The sequence below is a fragment of the Alosa pseudoharengus genome, unplaced genomic scaffold, assembly GCF_046254945.1.
Source record: "Alosa pseudoharengus isolate Yale_2024_CS ecotype anadromous, Long Island Sound unplaced genomic scaffold, YU_APseudo_1.1 YU_APseudo_1.1_scf_23, whole genome shotgun sequence".
In the NCBI taxonomy this organism is placed as follows: Eukaryota; Metazoa; Chordata; class Actinopteri; order Clupeiformes; family Clupeidae; genus Alosa; species Alosa pseudoharengus.
The window spans coordinates 9,790,468-9,809,646 of record NW_027468685.1 but is presented as its reverse complement, the minus strand read 5'-3'; the positions used below and the strand labels follow the sequence as shown (position 1 = coordinate 9,809,646).

The following is a 19,179-nucleotide window of genomic DNA, read 5'->3' as shown; positions in this document are numbered from 1 at the left end:
GTTTCTTCTCTTTTTAGAGACATGTCAAACAGTCTATGATATTTATAATTCATTTTAAACCAGTGGTTCTTGCGGCAGCAGTAATAGTCGCGACAGTTATCACAGAAACAGGCGCAACATGAGAGAATTTAAACAGAAGCTGATGTTTGTATGTTACCGAAAAAAAGCCAAAAGAATAGCGGTCCGACTTGAACGCTGTAAGACAGCCGGAGGCAGATTCGAGAGAAAGGAACTAGGGGAGTCCGTGGGTACGGTGCCCTCCTTGGTACCCCCGCTTCCCAAACCGGAAGAAATGACCTGGGGGCAGTGGAAGAAACAGTGGATTATGATTGAGAAATTATAACATTAACTTTTCAGGGGGAGAGAAACTACATGAAATTATGGCTTCTGTTACGTTTCAGTGAGAAGACTAGTGTCGTATTTTAATGTGTATATGTTCTTAGCTTAAATGGTGATTTTGCAGCACTTAAATCTTTTCCCATGGACGGATAGGCTATCTTATGAAAACTGCTACGGTGCTTTGCCTTCTGGAGAAACTGACTGATAGGCTACAGCAATTAAAAACCCTTATGTCGTTTTAGGTTTCAGACCAATTGCACTTACAAGGGGCTGTTGGATTACAGTAGGCCTATTATATGTACGATATTGATATATGATTAACTCGCAAGGAGAAATTTCCACTTGATGTTGAGAATGTTAATGAAATTGCCATAATTTTGATTGAATGAAGGGGATAGACTTTTGCATCCGGCGAAGCAGTTAGGCTACATTTCTATGTCGAACTGAGAAGATACAGAAACGCAATGATACACGTGCATGACGTACTGAGAACTGACTGCCCTCATCAGCAAAGTGATGTGAGCTGGCAGAACTGTCGGCTCGTTTGAGCTCAAGATACCCCGTACCTCAAGTACTACTTTTTAATTTGACTACCAGCACCACATCTTGAGGACAGCTCCATTACCTGACACCCAGGTAAGTCACCCCGATTCACCTACGCTTTGCAGGTAGCCCTTAGTGCTCACCAGTTTTAAGGCATGCAATCCAACCATTACAATCGATGGCTGCTATAGTATATCATTGAATGTTAAAGCAGCCTTTGCAAGCTTTTGGTGTTCATGCTTCACGGTTTTCTCAGACACATTCAACTTTCATCACATATGGAGGATTTCTGTGTATATGATTTGAACAACAGTTTTTATACATTGCCAACAGTCCCAGAAACAGTTACCGGTAGGCCTGTTGAGCCCTCTCGCCTTTTGCCCCCCACAGACTTCATAGGCTGCTGTGTCAATAGATCTACAAATTTGGTGACTGCCACTGCTCACTGTCCACATTTGATTTAAATAAGTCATATCTTTTATACATCAGAGGGAGATTAAAGTCCATTCCAGTGGAATTTCTTCAGCTGCATCAGCTGCAAATTCAGGATGTGACATGACAGAAGGGCAGAGCTGGCATCATCCACAGTCTATATTTACTTTGTGGCTGGTGATAGATGTATCACAATTATTGTGGCTGGTGTCCACTGTCATGTGTAATTGGGGACTGTACCCTGGAGACTGTGAAGGCTTAATGGAATAACCTACCCCCAAACAACTGGTAATACTAGTTGCCTGGCATGTATCATTTGACCTGTAATACCTTGCCTGAATGGGAAGTGTGTGTTCTGTGCATTGATTTCCTACATCGTGTCCATGCCTGTTCACAGCAAAAACATCATAGGTGAACTCATGATATAATACACCTCAGTACCTATGTCAGTCGAAATAGCCATGTACTTCTTAGTTCAACTGCAATTGTTGCACTGTAGGTAATGGGGGCATTGATTTTCCCCCTTGAAGAGTAATCACATACACAGCCAAACAGCTGAGTTTACCTGATGGTTGAGAGTGTCTCGTACCTCTAGTGTAGGTCAGGAAATTGTGTACTGCTGGACTGGAAAACTGAAAACTGTAAATATACACTCTTAAAATTAATGTGTTGAAAACAACACAACTTACGTTGTTTTTAACACATTTCTGTGTCCAGATAGGGACAACACATTCATTTGAAGAGTGTAATCCCAAAAAAATTGGTTTAGGTGAGATGGTAGGCTGTATGAATATCTAGAATTAGCCTATTTATTCTTATAACAAATATAAAAAGGCTGAAAACACTATTGTTTTTTGATGCACTGGTCCAGATGCATACATGTAAGGATAGTTCCCAGATCTACAGCCAATGCATTCATTGTGAAGATGTGAGGATGACTAACATGTTTGACAAAAAGTATTTTGTGGTTGAAGTGTAAATTAGAGACATGGTTTCAGTTTATAAATAAAGGCAGAAAATGATCACTGAAAAAGACTGCTGTAAGCCCTGTGTGAATACAAAAGATAAAAAGCTAAGATTAGCATTTGGCTTTCCGCACCGTCTGGTTCACTTAGAGAAAGTTATGCAGCTCCATAGATCTGACACTGATGGAATCTGATGTAACTTTTTCTTTAAGTTACTCACTGACACTAAACACATCATTGTTGTGTTTGTCAAAGCTCAAATAGTTGCGTTGTGGTTGACGTTCAGATGTTCAGACTTCTCCTTGATCCTACTGAACTCTTTAACACTCACTTGTAAAGAACATCAAGATAGCCACTAAAACATCTTTATTTGGCAGTGATGTCTGTCGAAAGGGACTTACTATACCACAAAATACACGCTTGTAACCCTATAACGCATATAAATCAATCCCAATAACACATAAATGACTAGGTGCTTGATTTAAAGGAACCCGATGCAGTTTTGGCAATTTTTGTGCTGTTTTTTCGCTTTTTGCTCAGTTTTCTCTGCAGAGCTCCCCCTACAGCTTCAGAGTATATATTTTACGACACTCCTCGCTCGGTCAGTCTGCCGTTTCCTCTTTCCCTGTACTAGAGCCCGACCGATAAAGGATTTTGAAGGCCGATACCGATACAAATATTTGTTGATTTAAAAATCCGATATTCCGATATATCGGCCGATATATATATATATATATTTTTTTTTTCAGAAATGCGCAACAAAACATTAACAGATTTCCCTAACATTAGTTATTTGTAGTTATTTAAGAGTATTGACTAAAATAATATGATAATGCATTTCAAAAACAAACTTGTTTATTTTTAAATAATATTGTCACAGTGGAACAGAGGAACATCGAAATATATTAAAGTTCTAATAAATAAAATGTATAAAAATAGAAACTTAAGATATGATATTTTTTGAACAAAAACACAATAACAACAACAAGTTTCATAAATATAACTTTGAACTAAGACTTAACAATTACAAAAAATAATGATGACATTATTACTATCATCATCATTTGTATTATCATTAAACAAGATAAAGGTCACTCTTAAATGTTTGAGTGTGCGTGTGTAATAATTAGTCCCTATTGCCTTATAAGCTACCTTTATAATTACAATGTCAGCTTGCTTATCCCTTTACCTGCACTTTTAAAATGATTTCCATCAAGCTACATCAAACCATTTTCAATCATCAGTTGCTGCCTGCCTTCTAAAACATATTATCACCCGGAGAGAAGAAATACTCTTTTCTGATTGGCTGGCGGGTGGCCTTTAATTCTGAATAACAGGACACTGTTCCATATCAATGCTTATGAATGGTAACTATAACAACCATAGTAGGACGACGGTTGCAGCCAAGGGGGCAGGCGAATTCCCGGAAGTAGAAGCATCGATGTAGCGGTGGTTATCAACTCTCTGCTAACCCCATAGAACGCCCATCCATTTAGGATTGTTTTGAACTCCCATAACTTCATATAACATATATCATGTGCCAATATTTTAGCTTCTGTGTTATCTACATAAACAATATGCTGATGGGCGCCGAAGCTGAGGCAAGCCAGGCAATAGGCCTATAGGCCCGACGGTAATTGTAAAGCAATTTACAAAAGATTCACTGAACAAAAATGCTGATGTGGTACATGAAAATTTAGCTAAAAATGTGGAGAATGCAATGCAATCAAGCATTTTGGACGATATATTGTCACAAGCTGCATGGCAGAATAGGCAACAGGCCGATGTGCGTTTTATTTGGAGACTGTTTTGCGCGACAGAGACTGAGTTTGCTGCTGATATTCTGGGGATAGGCCTAGCCAATGTAGGCTACGACTTCGGCCTTTTAATATATTTGCTGCATTAGATCAGTCTTTCTAGAACAGGCAAGGGCTTTCTAGCCTCACGTCAGCAGCGCTGCATCACCCATAGCCTACATTAAAACAACCAATGGATGGTGGGCGGGTGCCGTTTTGAAAATTGGTCAACTAACTTTGGTGCTGATGGATGGCTGATGGATGATAAGTTTTGCTATGCAGTTATGGTTGAAATAATAGCCCATCAGCGCATCTCTAGTGTGTGTACCTCTCTCTCGCTCAGAGGGGAGGGAGAGGCTGAGGGTCGATCCAGCATGGATTCTAAACTCTGTGGTGGATAGGATCTACAATTAGGTGTTAATAATATTACCACGCTAGGTCGAAGTACTCCCAAGTGCTATTGCGCCACACATTGTAGTTCTCCTGTTTATTCGCTTGGAAAATCGCCACGTTTCATGTTGTGTGACGTACACATTTTTATCAACTACTCGTGCAACTGTATTTAAGTAGGGAAAAAATGGAGGTGTTTGATTACTGCTATGTTCCTCTCTGTACGGCCACGGCAGAGCCCGCTAGCATAGCAACATGCTAACACATTCGCGCCGCGCGACAGAGCGTTTGAGTGCACCTACCGGCGCGGGAGAGGTATGACTCAACTCGTGAAAGTTAAGGTAAGAACATATATTACTACTGATTTTGGGTGGCGTGTTCCTTTAAGCCCGCCTTAAGACTCTAACAAAATAGAGCGCTGTGATTGGATGAGGTCCACGGCGTCAGCCAATCGAAATTCCTATGGTTCGATACTAGACGCACAGGCTGAGCAAATTAATTTGCTGCCGCTAGGGTGCGTCTAGATTTCTAGGCTAAGCTCTGCCATGACGAATGTCTGAGTAACTCCATCACTACCTTGTTGGACACGCCGTAGCCTGGCGTGTATGTGTGTAGTGCCGTAAAGCAATTAGTTACATCGCGAGACCGCAAAAGTTGCAAGGCTGCTTTTTCCGCCTGCAAACGCTGGGGGGAAGCGAGACGGCCACCATTCAACCCGGAAAAAGTTATATAACCTTTCCAATGACTCCAAAGCTGTTAAGTTAAGGTAAATTAAGCAAAAAAAAGTTTCCCTTTAACTGAGTATGGTGGTGGATATTAGGGCTGCACAATTAATTGATTTTTGAATTAATGCAATTAGCTGTTCACAAAGGCTGCAATTGATTATGCACCTTGCAACTCTGTCCCAATGGTTAATATTGTCACATGTCATCCTTCTGTATAAGACACAGGAGTGCTGTGCTTTACACTCTTAAAACGAATGTGTTGAAAACAACACAACTTGCATTGTTTTTAACACATCTCTGTGTCCAGATAGGGACAACACAGTTTGTTGTGTTTCCTTTTTTGTTACACAAGTAGATACAAGTAGATGCATTGCTTTACCTGATTCTCTCACAAAACCTGATTTCCCCTGTGTTAACTTCTATCTCTAAAGAGAAAATAAAGCTTAGTGCACGTTCATTACTTAAAACAAAGACGCAATTAGTTCATTTCAAGTCACAGAGCAATTATTGTTTCAGCACTCATGGTTTATAGGCCTATTTTATCCATTTCATATTAACTCCAGTCAATCCATGATTAAAACAAAATAGCCTGAGATTAGAAAATGAAAGAGCACTACTATCTTGACTTCTTGTGTGTTTCCAGCAAAGTCATATAGATCCAATGCTGAGATTGATCTTCTTTAAAATAGTTCAGCCAATGCAATGACATTCCTTAACTGCATGTGTCAGATATGATCTGTCAGTCTATTTTATATGTTATGTTTGTTATGGGTACTCTCTATTTTAGTTCCAGGTGTCGTTTCATGGATTCATTGTATTGCTTGAAGTGTTACAAATTAACATCTGTCACAAATGGCTGTGAAAATGTGTCGGGATTATGTAGCCTGCCATCATGTGGCCTGCTGTTGATCACCACGGTAACAGTATACATACTGTAGCTATATAACGTTCATGAGATACCATGAGTGTGTGTGTGTGTGTGTGTGTGAGAGACATACTATGAGATACTATAAGTGTGTGTGTGTGTGTGTGTCTGTGTGTCTGTGTGACATACCATGAGATACCATGAGTGTTGTGTGTGTGTGTGTGTGTGCGTGATGCTTGGGGTATTTTAGATCATCTTTAAAAATATTATATGGGCAAAATCACTTGTATGAAGACCAGCACAGTGAGCAATACGGAAATGTAAAGCCTTTGCCTATTGTGTACTTCTCATCCACCCACTCTTAACTTCTTCTCTCTCTCTCCCTCTCTCTCCCTCCCTCTCTTTCTCTGTTAAATCGCTAGCTAGAAGCTGTTCCCTCCCACACATGCTTCAGCTTGACATCACATCAAATTTACATTCAGAATACAAATACACACACACACAGAGAGAGAGAGAGGGAGAGAGAGTACAGTGCAGCAACCTTTGTTGAATAATTTGTGGTAATAGCCAGGTAGGAGAGATAAACATGCTCCAGGGAAATGGATATCAGGGAAATTTAGCCTCACAACATACTTCAGCTTGTCTCATTGCATTCAGCATTGTAGTTTTCACTTTTACAGTGTTGCCAATCACTCTTTTGCAGTCCACAACTCTAAGTTAAGATATACAGAATATTGCATAATGCAAAGGCAGTGGTTTTTTACCACATGGATTTGGCTTTTTATGTACGGGTATGGTGAAATATTAGATGTGTCAAGCAAGTTTCTCTCCTTTGAACACGATATTTTCTGCTCCTCATTTGGAATCCCTTGGATATGTTGCTATGGAGACCAAACAAAAATGTAGAAAAGAACACAGTGCGAGAGCCAAAGGTATCAAATTGGAACAGAGTTTACTTGACATCGCCATGAAAAAATCGAAATGGTGAATTCATTCTAATCATTCCCTTTAAACCTGCAAAGTTACTTGCAAATATTTCTAAATATGTATAAATTCTAGTAGCAGTGAAGGACTTTTGTATGGGATCAAACCAAATTGTTATTGCAACCTTTTTAGGTGAGGTTGTGTAATTCATAGTGTTGTATGGATGGAGTTAAAATCCCTGTGACTGGAAAGGAACCACTGTGGTTACAGGTATTCATGTCCAAAGTGGTTACATTCATATGACATCCTAAAAATACATGTGTGCAAAATACATATTCATTAATTTCACATTGTACATTTTTGGAGGTCAGTAAATACATTGACATCTTATCAGGGTTTGTCTGTCCTTGCGGACTGAGTTAGATATAGAATTAGCCACACAGTCTGTAATTTACTTACCACACACATTTAAAACGGACATTGCAGTCCAGAAATCAAAACATTTGAGAACATTAAGCTAATCTGGCAATCCAAAGGTTGTGATTGGCCAATTGGGGGAGGGTGGCGCAGCAGGCCAAAAAACAAACTCAAAACATAAACAGTATTTGCAGGCTGCATGAAAGTTTGAATTGTGAATGTCCTGGCTGTACCACTGTTGTTAGAAATGTCAGTGTTTGAAAATAACATGTTTATTTAATCTGATAGCAATTTTATGATTTCTTTTACAATAAATGTCTTCCATATAACACCTTCAATTACACAGTCCTACAGCTGACCAGCTGACTGTTAAATATAAACAGGCATTTTGCAGCAGAGTCTGTAGACATTGACACTGGAGGAGTTGCCCTGATGTTTATATTTTGTCCAGCCCACCCACTCCAGTTGGTTTGGGGTTAATTGCTGTTGCAGAATTCCTCCATCAAAACCTAGAGAACATGTTGTTTTGTTCATTTCAGATATGAGCATAGACGTAGCACCCACGCCTCCATGCTTGACTTCATACTATGTATGTATGTAATGTATGTATGTAATGTATGTATGTATAAATATGTAGTTAAATCATCAAATTTCACTTGTTAAATGATCAAATTCCACTTGTTATTTGTTTTCCAACTGATTACATATTTATCACACAGGAAATTATTTTTCCTGTAGGATAGAAGCTAATTGACACTTTGATCATTCTGTTGTTGTATTCAGTAGAAACAAGGTACTTGGGGGTGTTGCTCAAAGCAAAACTGTGCCATGTTTTGAGTAAGCAACTCCTTATTCTTGCTTTCTGATGCTATTGCGTTAACCCTTGTAAGGTATTCATATTTTTGTTACACAGTCAATTTTCCTGGGTCTGGTGGACCCACCACATTATTAGGCTTTTAAATCAATATTGTTTTTACAATTTATGTAAAAAAATACATAACAGATGTTTTCTTTAGCTCAATTACCAATGATATAGACATCATTTATGGTTCATATTTGCCATTTACCCCTGTGAGATCACATTTACGATCATACTGTATGATCATTTTTGTTTTTTCGTTGTTTTTTTGTGAGAAAACGAGAAAATTCCATTATAAAAAAGGTAATAAAATAGAAATACGATTATTGGTGCTTATTTCTTAGAACTTAATCAGAACATGTGAAAGTGCTTGAAATGTAACAATTTTTTTTAACTTTGTGTGGGAATAGCAGGTGCAGCATTCCTGCACACAGACACCTACACTCAGACACACACACATACTTGTAATAGTATGTTATAGTTATGTGTAGGGTGGGTGTGTCGTGTGCAGTCATTGAAAATAAGTTACTTTATTTAGAAAATGAGCCAAGGCCAATGAGTTTGAGATGGAAGAAATAATAAATAGCATAATGTTTCTTTTAGCAAACATTGAAAACGGGTCCCACAGACACCTTACAAGGCTCAATACTATGTGGGGTTTGAGGATCAAATGTATGAATCTCTATCAAACTATGATCTGAAAAAGCTGGGTACTCTCACCATAAGTAATTCAACAATAGTGAGCCCACTCAAGAAGCTCCCTGTGTTCTTCCATCACTTTGTTATAGGGATTATACATTACTCTACAGTAAGATACTGCTGCGAGCAAAAACTGGATAAAAATGTTTTTTTTTATTTATTTATTTTTTTAAAAAGAAAGTTTCATCAGTATCATACATTATGCAGTTCTTGGTATTGCAGATCATGACTGGCTGCATTGCCTTTTCAGCACAATGTTCACAGCACTGTAGAACTCTCTGCTTCCCCGTCTGCAGAGGTGGTCAGTCAGCTTGTAGTGTTTGGCTCTTTCTCTCCTGCATCTCCCGTTTACCATTCCCAGGGGAACGCACGCTTAAGCAGAGGCCAGAAGCAGAGAGAATCTGAATCAGAATGTGAATCCTTGGTTTCACCTCTGTGGTTGGAAACAATAGAAAAAGACTGGAATATAAAGCACAGCACAAGGCCTCTGAATCTAAATCAAACAGAATACGAAAATGCACTCCAGTCTTTTGCAAAGCTGTTTATGGTCGTAAACTTTGCGGCCATAAACAGCTTTGCAAAAGACTGGAGTGTATGGAGCAAACATGTTGGTGGGCTGTAACATTCCTATAATTATGCTTCCCCGTCACCCAGCAGGTGATGGGCCAGCCATAGACACAAGACCTGGCGGCTGGAACCGTCAGATCTGTGAGAGGACAGGCCTCCAGGCTGTAGGAGAGCCAAGCGGAAATGAGTCCCCGAGCAGCGGGCTTTAGTGGCACCAGTAAGATTCTCTCAGCCCTCGAGTAAAAACATCAGTGCTCAGAGCATGAGGATTGGGTGGATGCACAGTGGTAACAGCACCATGTAGGCTAGGTGAGAGAGCTTTCACTGAAGGCTTTTGAACAATAGCAGAGTTTCCAGGCAACTGAAATGTCGCTCGTATACAGTAGAGAAAGCAATGTTTTTTCAGGCGATGGTTCTCAGTGTTGTACCACAGTGGAGCTGTTTTTTGTTTGTTTTTTGCTAGATTCTACATTCATAAAGAAGAGAAACACCACTATCTATACAGCATATGGACCTTTGCATTGGACTTAAAGACTAGTTGAAAATAAATTAAATCAAAAAGTTGAGATACTCTCAGGGAGCATCAGTCTCCTCAAGGTGAGAACTGAATCAGTCATGAATCAATCATGTGTAATTAGCTGCTCTTCTTAAGTTCTAGTTTTAACATCCTTCACAGCTCCTGCAGAAATAGCAGAAAGCTGTTGACCTTCAGTTTGGTTCTCATAACTACATTTGTTTTCCTTGCCCATGATTTATACTTACCTTGCTTTTTTCCGTTTAAAGTAAATTTTTGGCCTTTTTGCCTTTATTCAGATAGGACTGTGAAGTACCCTGGAAATCCATAGTTCTCGCGAGAGCACAATTTCAATTTGCTCAGCGAGTGACTCTGGCGATGAGTAATGATGCTCATTACCTATGCCCATGGAGTGTAGCTGCACCAATCACATCGGTGTATCTGACATAGCCAGAGGCGAGCTAAACAGATGATAACATCGCTGCAACGTCGAAGTCCGGAAAGATTGGTCGTAGTGTTATCCAATTGCGTGCAGTGATATTTTCAAGTGCTTGCTTGGTGCCATTTCCATTACTCGTAGCCAGACACTTAATTGTTTCGGATTTGGGTCTGGATTTCCAGGCTAACTGTGAAGAGTGACAGGAAGTGAATGGGAGAGAGAGATGGGGTGGGATCGGGAAATGACCCGGGGTCAAAATGTAACCCTTGTGGTACAAATGTGGTATAGATGCCCCCCGTGCTTTGTTCTTAACAGAAACTCTGGTCGAACAACAACCTGGGGTCTATTTTTGGATCATAACGATAGTACATTTTGGGACCATTTTGGGCATCAATCGGTGCATTTTGAATAAGGCCGGAATATGCATTTACAACTGAATAGCATATAGCATAGCATTTTAGGGCATCTTCACTATGTTAAAGTAAATAGCTTTTTAAAACCTGGCTTAAAAAATAATTTAAAACATCTATGCTACTATGGGGAGTCTTGCAGGCAAACTGAAGTATTTTTACCTTTATTATTTTAAAGGAAGGGTATAAAAAATGACTGTGTGCATTTTTGTCAGGTCGCCACCATCTTAGTGAGTAGAAAGTCTGTACAAGTCGATTACCAAATTTTCTTCCTTTTGCATCCATTGACAGTAGCTTTTGCCGCATTCGGTTATCGACTTGTACCACAATCGGGTCCAAATACCCACATGGGACCCGGGCTGAATCTGACCCGTGGTCATTTCTCTAAGTATAAGTATACACTTTTGATCCCGTGAGGGAAATTTGGTCTCTGCATTTATCCCAATTGGTAAATTAGTGAAACACACTCAGCATTTCACTCAGCCTTGCTCAAGGGCACTTCAACCTTTCCTACTGGTTGGGGTTTGAACCGGTAACCCTCCGGTTACAAGTCCGAAGCCCTAACCAGTAGGCCACAGCTGCCCCCAAATCTATGCCACCCCATCTCTCTCTCCCATTCCTTTCCTGTCACTCTTCACTGTCACATCTGAATAAAGGCAAAACGCCTAAAATATACTTTAAAAAACAAGTAAGTTAGTAGAGGTGCCAGAGTCCTTGCCCTTTAAAGTCCTGCTGATGCTAGTTGGATGAGTAGTTAGATTTGAATAGGCCCTCTGGTTTGTCTTGCATGCATACGGGGCTGGCCTGATGGTGTAGAAATGAGAGAAACTAATATGAAAGGCATAGACAAATTGAACCGCATTTAGTCATCGTGGAAACACTTTTATCCGAGCTCAATCACAGCACAATGAACACGGGAGAGCGTAGGGTCCCTAGAGGAGCCTATCTTGGCTTCACTGGACCTTGGCTCCAGTATACAGCAATACCCTAGGAATATGTCCAACTTAGTAGCCTATACTTATATCGTTTCTGAGAAATTTGATATGCATTCATCGTTTGCATCTGTCCAACTTAGTATATACTTAAATTGTTACCTAAGTTGGTTGTGCAGTCATCCTAGGAATCTCTCCGAATTCCTGTAATCATTTACCTGATGAAGTTTGACATGCAGGGCATTGAGTGAGGATGAACCCTTGAACCACAGAAAACTTTTCAATGATTTTGTGGTTTAACTGCACAAAAACCACACACCTACATGCACTGGAATGTGTTGTCTCTGAGCAATAGGTTTTCCCAATGTCAAGCTGTCAAGTAGGGGAAAAAAATAACTTTCTGCAGGGCGGATTTATGTCTGAATAGTATCTGAGGTGGCGGCAGTCAGAGAATCTCATATCTCTATGCCCATGACTCACTTCATCTATAGCCCTTTCTGACTCATTCTGCCAAAAGGAAACATCTTGAACATGTTCAGCATATGCTTGCATTGGTGGAAGATTAACAACACTATACATTTGAATATACTGCATTATGTACCAGATTGTACTGCGCATAGCGGATGGTAACTGTTAGTTTAGTGACTCGTGAATGAGCAACTCGTTCTATTAAATCTCAACTTTGGCACCCTAAACAATCTGTTGCTCAGTCTGTAATACAAGGGGAGTTAGAGACGAGGAACTGACTATCTCGACTATGCCAGCATTCTGGTGAAATATGTAAATGCATTACAGAAATGCAAATAGGATCTCAAGCTCCTTGCACTAGCGCTGCGAGATGGTCTTTTTTTGGTTTATTTATTTGTATTTTTTTATTCATTGATCTTTGGTTGATGATTCAACAGGGCATGACATTTGACCCCCCACTAAGCTGAGAAGGAATAAAAGCTTGTGGTCTCAGAGGCCACCAAATTCTGCACATAGGGGGTGCTGCAATTGATGCATTTCTGTATCTCAAGAATAGCTTAAGCCACAGTTTTGTATTTTGGTATTTACACACTTGTAGTAGGGGGGCCTATGTGTCTAATTTGGGGGCCTGTGGGATTCGCATGTTAATTTTTGGAGACTATTATATATTTGTTCTAGGTGTTCTTAAGAGTAAAAAAAAACATGTCTCCATTTTTTTTAAGGTTTTGAAGGACCCAAATCAAAGGTCAAATTCAGAAAAGGTCAAATATGGTGTTTTGTCCATAAACCTCACATTGCTGGTATTATAGCATAGGGTTTGGTGCCTACAAGGTGTGCAAAAGTGGGCCACATAAACAATACAACATTATAAAACATTTTTAGGCTGATGATCTCTTTAACAAGAAATTGTGCCTAAAATTCTCGAAATTGTCCGCTAAAAAAATAATACTTCAATATCAATACAATCAATTCATGCCTATTAGTGTTCTTGAGTGTAGGCCTAGCCTGCTCTGTCAGTTCTTGTCTACACCCATTCAGAGCACAAAGTGCAGAGATCTCTGTTAAATCAAGTTTAATAGACTTAATAGACTTTTACATAGTACCAGCTGAAGTCTGTAAGGCCTTCCGTAGCTTATATAAGTGTGATGAAAAGAAAGGGTAAAGGATCAGATAGACAAACAGACAGGTGTGTGTGTGTGTGTGTGTGTGTGTGTGTGTAAGAGAGAGAAAGAGAAAGTGAGACACTACCAGCATGGATGGATTATGAACTTTCAGGCCCCTGGGCCCAGATGTATTAAGGGCCACCCACTAATTGTTGCGGGGGACATTTAAACATTTTTATTTGATGTGATTTCCTATATTCTGGTGCATTTTGGGGATGGCCAATACTTTAATTCAATCAGATTCATAGCCTATATGTTGATATGATGTGTTGATATTGAGGCAATGATTCCATGCAATGGCTTGGGCCCCCTGACTCCTTGTCTCCCCTGGGCTTGGGCCCGGTAGGCCCATGCAGTAATCCATCCCTGACTACCATTGACAGTTGGCTGATGATTGTTGGCAGTGATAGAATTTAGAATATCGAATAACCTGAAGCACATAGTGCTCTGTTCTTCATGGTTGGTGATATTAGTGACCTTCTAGCCTTCTACATTTGAGCAAGCACATTTTCATAGTCCATGGTGGCACAGTCTAGTTCTGAGGTGTGTCTTTCTGTTAGTCAGGTGATGGCACACATATTCTAAAAGAAACAGATTTTGGGCTATGTATCCAGTGGCAGATATGTGTGGACTGGTGAATGAACCATCACTAGAGACATATGCCAAATTTCTTGTTTTTGTCCATGAGAGAGTATAGAGATGGGGATCACAGATCAGCCAACAATTACATTGTTACAGTGCAGTTATCTTACAAGAGAACAAAGCAGTTTGGCACAGGAACTGCTACAAATCCATCTGTAACAGTGAGCATCTGCAGCATGCTAAGATTCGCTACTAGAAATCATGTGAAGCAGGCAGGACTCAGTGTCTTCAGAAAAGACATGGTAGACCATCTTCTGAACCTGCAGCAACACCTGCAACTGCATCAAGTCCATCTAGAGGGACTTTGTACACTTGTTCAGCAGCAGCTGCTGCCAGCATAGATAAGTGCTTCTTCTGTCAGAAGCAGACAAAAGAGCTTCTTCATGAGGTGTCCTCTTTCAATGCAGGCAACCAACCAAGAACTATAAGTAATATTTTGAAGTCAATGACTTTTAACAGGTAGCCAGTGTAAAGATGCTAGGATGGGGAAAATATGTTCATATTTTTTGTGTGTGTGAGCAGCTGCATTTTGAATAAACGGTTAGCTCTTTAGACGGGTATTATTACAGCCAGCATAATAGCATTGCAATAGCATTGCAATAGTCTATCCTTGAGATGACAAAATATTAATTTCTTGGCATCTGGTAAGGAGAAGGACTTCCTTATCTTTGAAATGTTCCTTAAATAATAAAATTAAGTTTTGGTGATCTGTTTTATGTGATTACTTAGTGCTAGGTCCTGGTCAATTATAACTCCCAGGTTTTTAACACTTGTGGATGAGGTCAGTGGAAGATCACTATATGTAGCCTGTGATGTGGATAGGATATCCCTCATCTTTTTGAACCTAAAACCATGACTTCTGTTTTATCTGAGTTCACAAGCAGGAAATTATTCGTCATCCATGTCTTTATAGCTCTTATGCATGTGTCAAGTTTGGCTAACGGGGTTAATTCATTAGGTTTTATGGAGAGGTATAGTTATGTATCATCTTCTAAACAACAAGGGGCCCCAGTACTGAGCCTTGAGGCACTCCATATTTTACCATAATCTGGGTAGATGGTTTATTATGGACCTGTACAAATTGTTGACGGTTAGGAAGGTATGATCTAAACCAAGCGAGTGCTGAGTCTTTGATGACTATCAAATTTTCAAGCCTAAGTAGTATGTCATGGTCTATGCTGTCAAAGGCAGCACTGAGGTCCAGGAGGACCAGTATAGATACAAGGCTAGGTTTTTTGAGGGAGAGCTTAATAACAGATGTCTTAAACGACTGTGGTACATGCCCTGACAGAATTATTTATAATCTAGAGCAAAACATTATCCAGGAAGGGGAGACCAGTCTTAAGAAGGTGAGTACAAATAGGGTTTAGTTGTAGATTTTGATGAGGACATTGTGGAGGTGAGATCTAATATGTTGTGTATATGTAAATGAATTAAATGTTGTTTGAGGTCTCATCTGTGATTCAGTGATTTTGCTATCTTTCAGCAATGGAGTATGTGTATTTGGTGAAACTGATTGGTTATTGATCTTATCTCTAATTGTTTGACATACAATCATAATACTGACATACAATCATACTGTTGAAAATAATAAAATAACTGTTTTGTGAACTTTATTCAACATAGCCAGTGATCAATATTTATGGTGTTAATTATAGTGAAATATACAATTTCACAAAAATAGGGTTAAAACAGGTAAAAAAACATCATTTTTCTCCATGTTCAATGACCTCTAAAGACAGTCCAACCACTCTCCAAAAATTAACATTTCAATCCCACAGAAACCACATAGGCCCCCTGACTATTGGCCACATTTGCTCACATCTCCTGAAGTTTCATTTGGCTCACTCAACAAAATGGCTGCCAACAGCCAATCGGAATTCAGCTAAGCAGTGTTTAAGGCTGAAGTATTACTTAAACATTTGGGTGTCACCAAAGACTATATATTGCCTGTTGTCACACTCTTGTCTTAATAAGGTACTGCACACTAGTTTGTGACCATATATAGAATGTTAGGATGAGTGGCTTTAGAACACATATATTTTTTACAAAATGTAGCCTACACATTGTATGCAATTCACAATGATCACATTAGCAAAAAATTTAACCATTCAGCAACCAAGGGCAAAGCAAGTAAGACTTGGGGCCCTATCTTGGCGATCTAAAACGCATGGTCACTAGTGAATAGCTTAAATACATTTAGGGATTTGTCCAGTCCACATTCGGGGTGTTTTTGTAATCAAATGTTGTGCGCTTAGCGCAAAAAGGTTGGTGTTATGTTCCTTAATCAGTCATGGGTGTGTTTTGGGCGTAACATCCTGAAAATTACATCTGTTATTCCTTTTAACAACAAGCAGCGCAACTTCAAACAGCGCATCGGTATTTAGTCAGCGGCGCATTTGAAAGAAAATGCGAGACCATATGGAACAGGTATTCCACTAAACCGTGTTTTACTAAAACCTAGCAGAGCCTACACGCATCTGCACTCGTCTATTATTTGAACTCATAGGCAAAGTGAAACTAACTTCACCGTGGTATTATAGTCAGCAACAAAACAGTTAAACACAGTTAATTACTTTAACTATTGACTGACAATGGGTTACCATCGAAAACATAGCCTGAAAAAAGCAACACTTACCCCAATAATGTTCGAATAACTGAATAAAAAACCTGAGGACATTTATCCTGCAGAGGAGTTGCTGCTTACATCTCGTGACAGCATGTCGCTGTAGACCAGGTTTTTCTTGGTCAGTGCGTAATGCTTTTTAGATGGTGTATAGCGATTTTTAGATAATGCGCGCTAGACCACACCTTAGGTCATTAATTGCCACACCCCTGTGCACATTGTTTAATAAAAGAGAAGCGCATGGCGAAAATTTGAGTGTAAGATAGGAATACGCTTTGCGTCGTGATAAGAATATGCTATGCGCTGCGTTTTAGATCCCCAAGATAGGGCCCTTGAGGTTTACAAGGATTTGCAGGAAGCTGAGATACGTGATATATTTCTTCAGATAATAGAGTAGAATAGTAGTGCTCTCAGGAAGATATTAACATATTAAGTTGGTGTCATGTTAATAAGAAAAAACATACATTTACATTAAACTATAACAGACTAGGCTCCATCATGTCTCATTGTTCACATGGCATCATTGGTAATAATGGATACTAGTAAGAGCTTTATTTAAAATTGGATTGAGCTGCTGCAGATATTTTAGATATGCCAAATATAGTTTTGGGTAGATGTGTATCATCAATTTGTCTTAGCAGAGATAGACTCTGAGTAGTCTAGTAGAGTTGTCATGTCTTTTCTTGTCTTTGATCAAAATGTCTAAGACAGTACACAATGGGTACATTTTCATTTGAACCCATCTGAACCTGTTACAGTGAGTATCATGCTACTTTAATCCACTGACATGAACTTTTTTATGCAAATTATTCTTCAGGTATCAGTCTAAAGAAATCTCACATTGTAACGCCCCTCTCCCCAACACACACACACACACACACACACACACAGGCTTTGATGTTGAAACATTTTCTTCCACACTTTCAGCAATGCCATCAATTTATGAAATGGAACTTACTGTGCCTCATTTTGTGACATGTATGGTGCAAGAGCCACAATTTGTTGGCGACGCTTCTGTCCTCACTAGTCCACTTTTACTGACTCATGCACACACACACACACACACACACACACACACACACACACACACACACACACACACACTAGCAATTTGAGTGCTGCTCTTTCAAAGGATCACAGGTGCAAGACAGAAAAGACAGTAAATTGAAGGGAGATCGGAGACTGTGTTTGAGAGAATCCAGGGGGAGAGAAGAACATCGGTGAAATTGAATATGAGAAAGTGCGTAGGAGAGCGCTTCAGAGATAGGCAGCTCGAAAGTCAGAGAGGCTGTATTTATAGAGCTGTGGAATATATAAAAATGGCACAGACACTTCATGGGGGAAACAAACAGGACAGGATCAACAGACAGACGTGTGTGTGTTTGTGTGTGTGTGTGTATGTGTGTGGTTTATGAAAGTAAAAAAGGCAGACTCATTCCTTGACAAGAGCAAGAAGAATTGATCGGTGTCCGTGGATGTCTTGGATTATGTGCGACTGAAAGTCGCTCACCATGTGTGTGACCAACGACTGTGACGGTGATGTGCAGTTTTGCTCACTTTGCGTGTATGTGTGTGTGTGTGAGAGAGTGAGTGTGTGTGTGCTTGTGCTTGTGTGTGTATATGTGTGTGTGTGTGTGTGAGAGAGAGAAAGAGAGTGTGAGTTTGTGTGCCTGTGTGTGTGTGTGTGTGTGTGTGTGTGAAAGAGAGAGAGAGAGAGAGAGAGACTGTGTGTGTGGTTGTGTATGTGTCTTATTCATCAGATCATCTCAGAACTACTGGCATCACTGACATCGTCTGTGGGCTGTCTGTTATGCCTTTGAGTGCCATTGAACAGCTTTTACAGGTTCTCACTGTGTGTTCCAGTAGACCATTGTTAATGCGCCAGCCTGGCCGTGGGCAGCTGTGTGTGTTGCAGAGTATTATTAAGCTCTGTCTGTACTGTAGGTTGCCACGAGAGTGGAGTTGTCTCATTGAGTTTGTCTGTGGGTTGTCCGGCCGCGCGGAACTGTATTGATAGCCTCTGAGTGGGATGCCAAATGTTTGTAACGCAGGCTTGCCATCCTCTCTTGTAGTCAGTAGTCACTGATTGAAGCAGCGGGATCAATCTCGCAGTTTCCCCTGCAGGCTTTTTCCCATTTTCGTGTGTGTGGAGCCTGCCTGTGGATTTCCATGTTGACGGTAGTTACTATGGCAGTGGGCTGTTGGTGTTGTGTGTGTGTGTGGGACGTTGTGTGTGTGCAACATTGCTAGTCATGCCCTCCACCTCTTGCGCCCCTGTGGAAGCTGCTTTTGTATGACTCGTCGATGCACTGAGGAAACTGTGAACTACATAGGGAGGGGAGAGTATAATCGTATTGCCTTGTGAATGCATCTATCTATCTATCATCTATCTATCTATCTATCTATCTATCTATGTATTCCTTCTCTCTCCCATATTTTCTGACGAGTCCTTTTCTTACTTTCT

The 19,179-nt window shown here is 40.0% G+C and overlaps 1 protein-coding gene across 1 annotated transcript in view; it reads right to left on the bottom strand.

Moving 5' to 3' along the window:
- Positions 1–19,179, bottom strand: part of LOC143140458 (ras-related protein Rab-25-like) — a 230,825-nt gene that overhangs the window by 69,641 nt on the left and 142,005 nt on the right. The window lies entirely within an intron of this gene.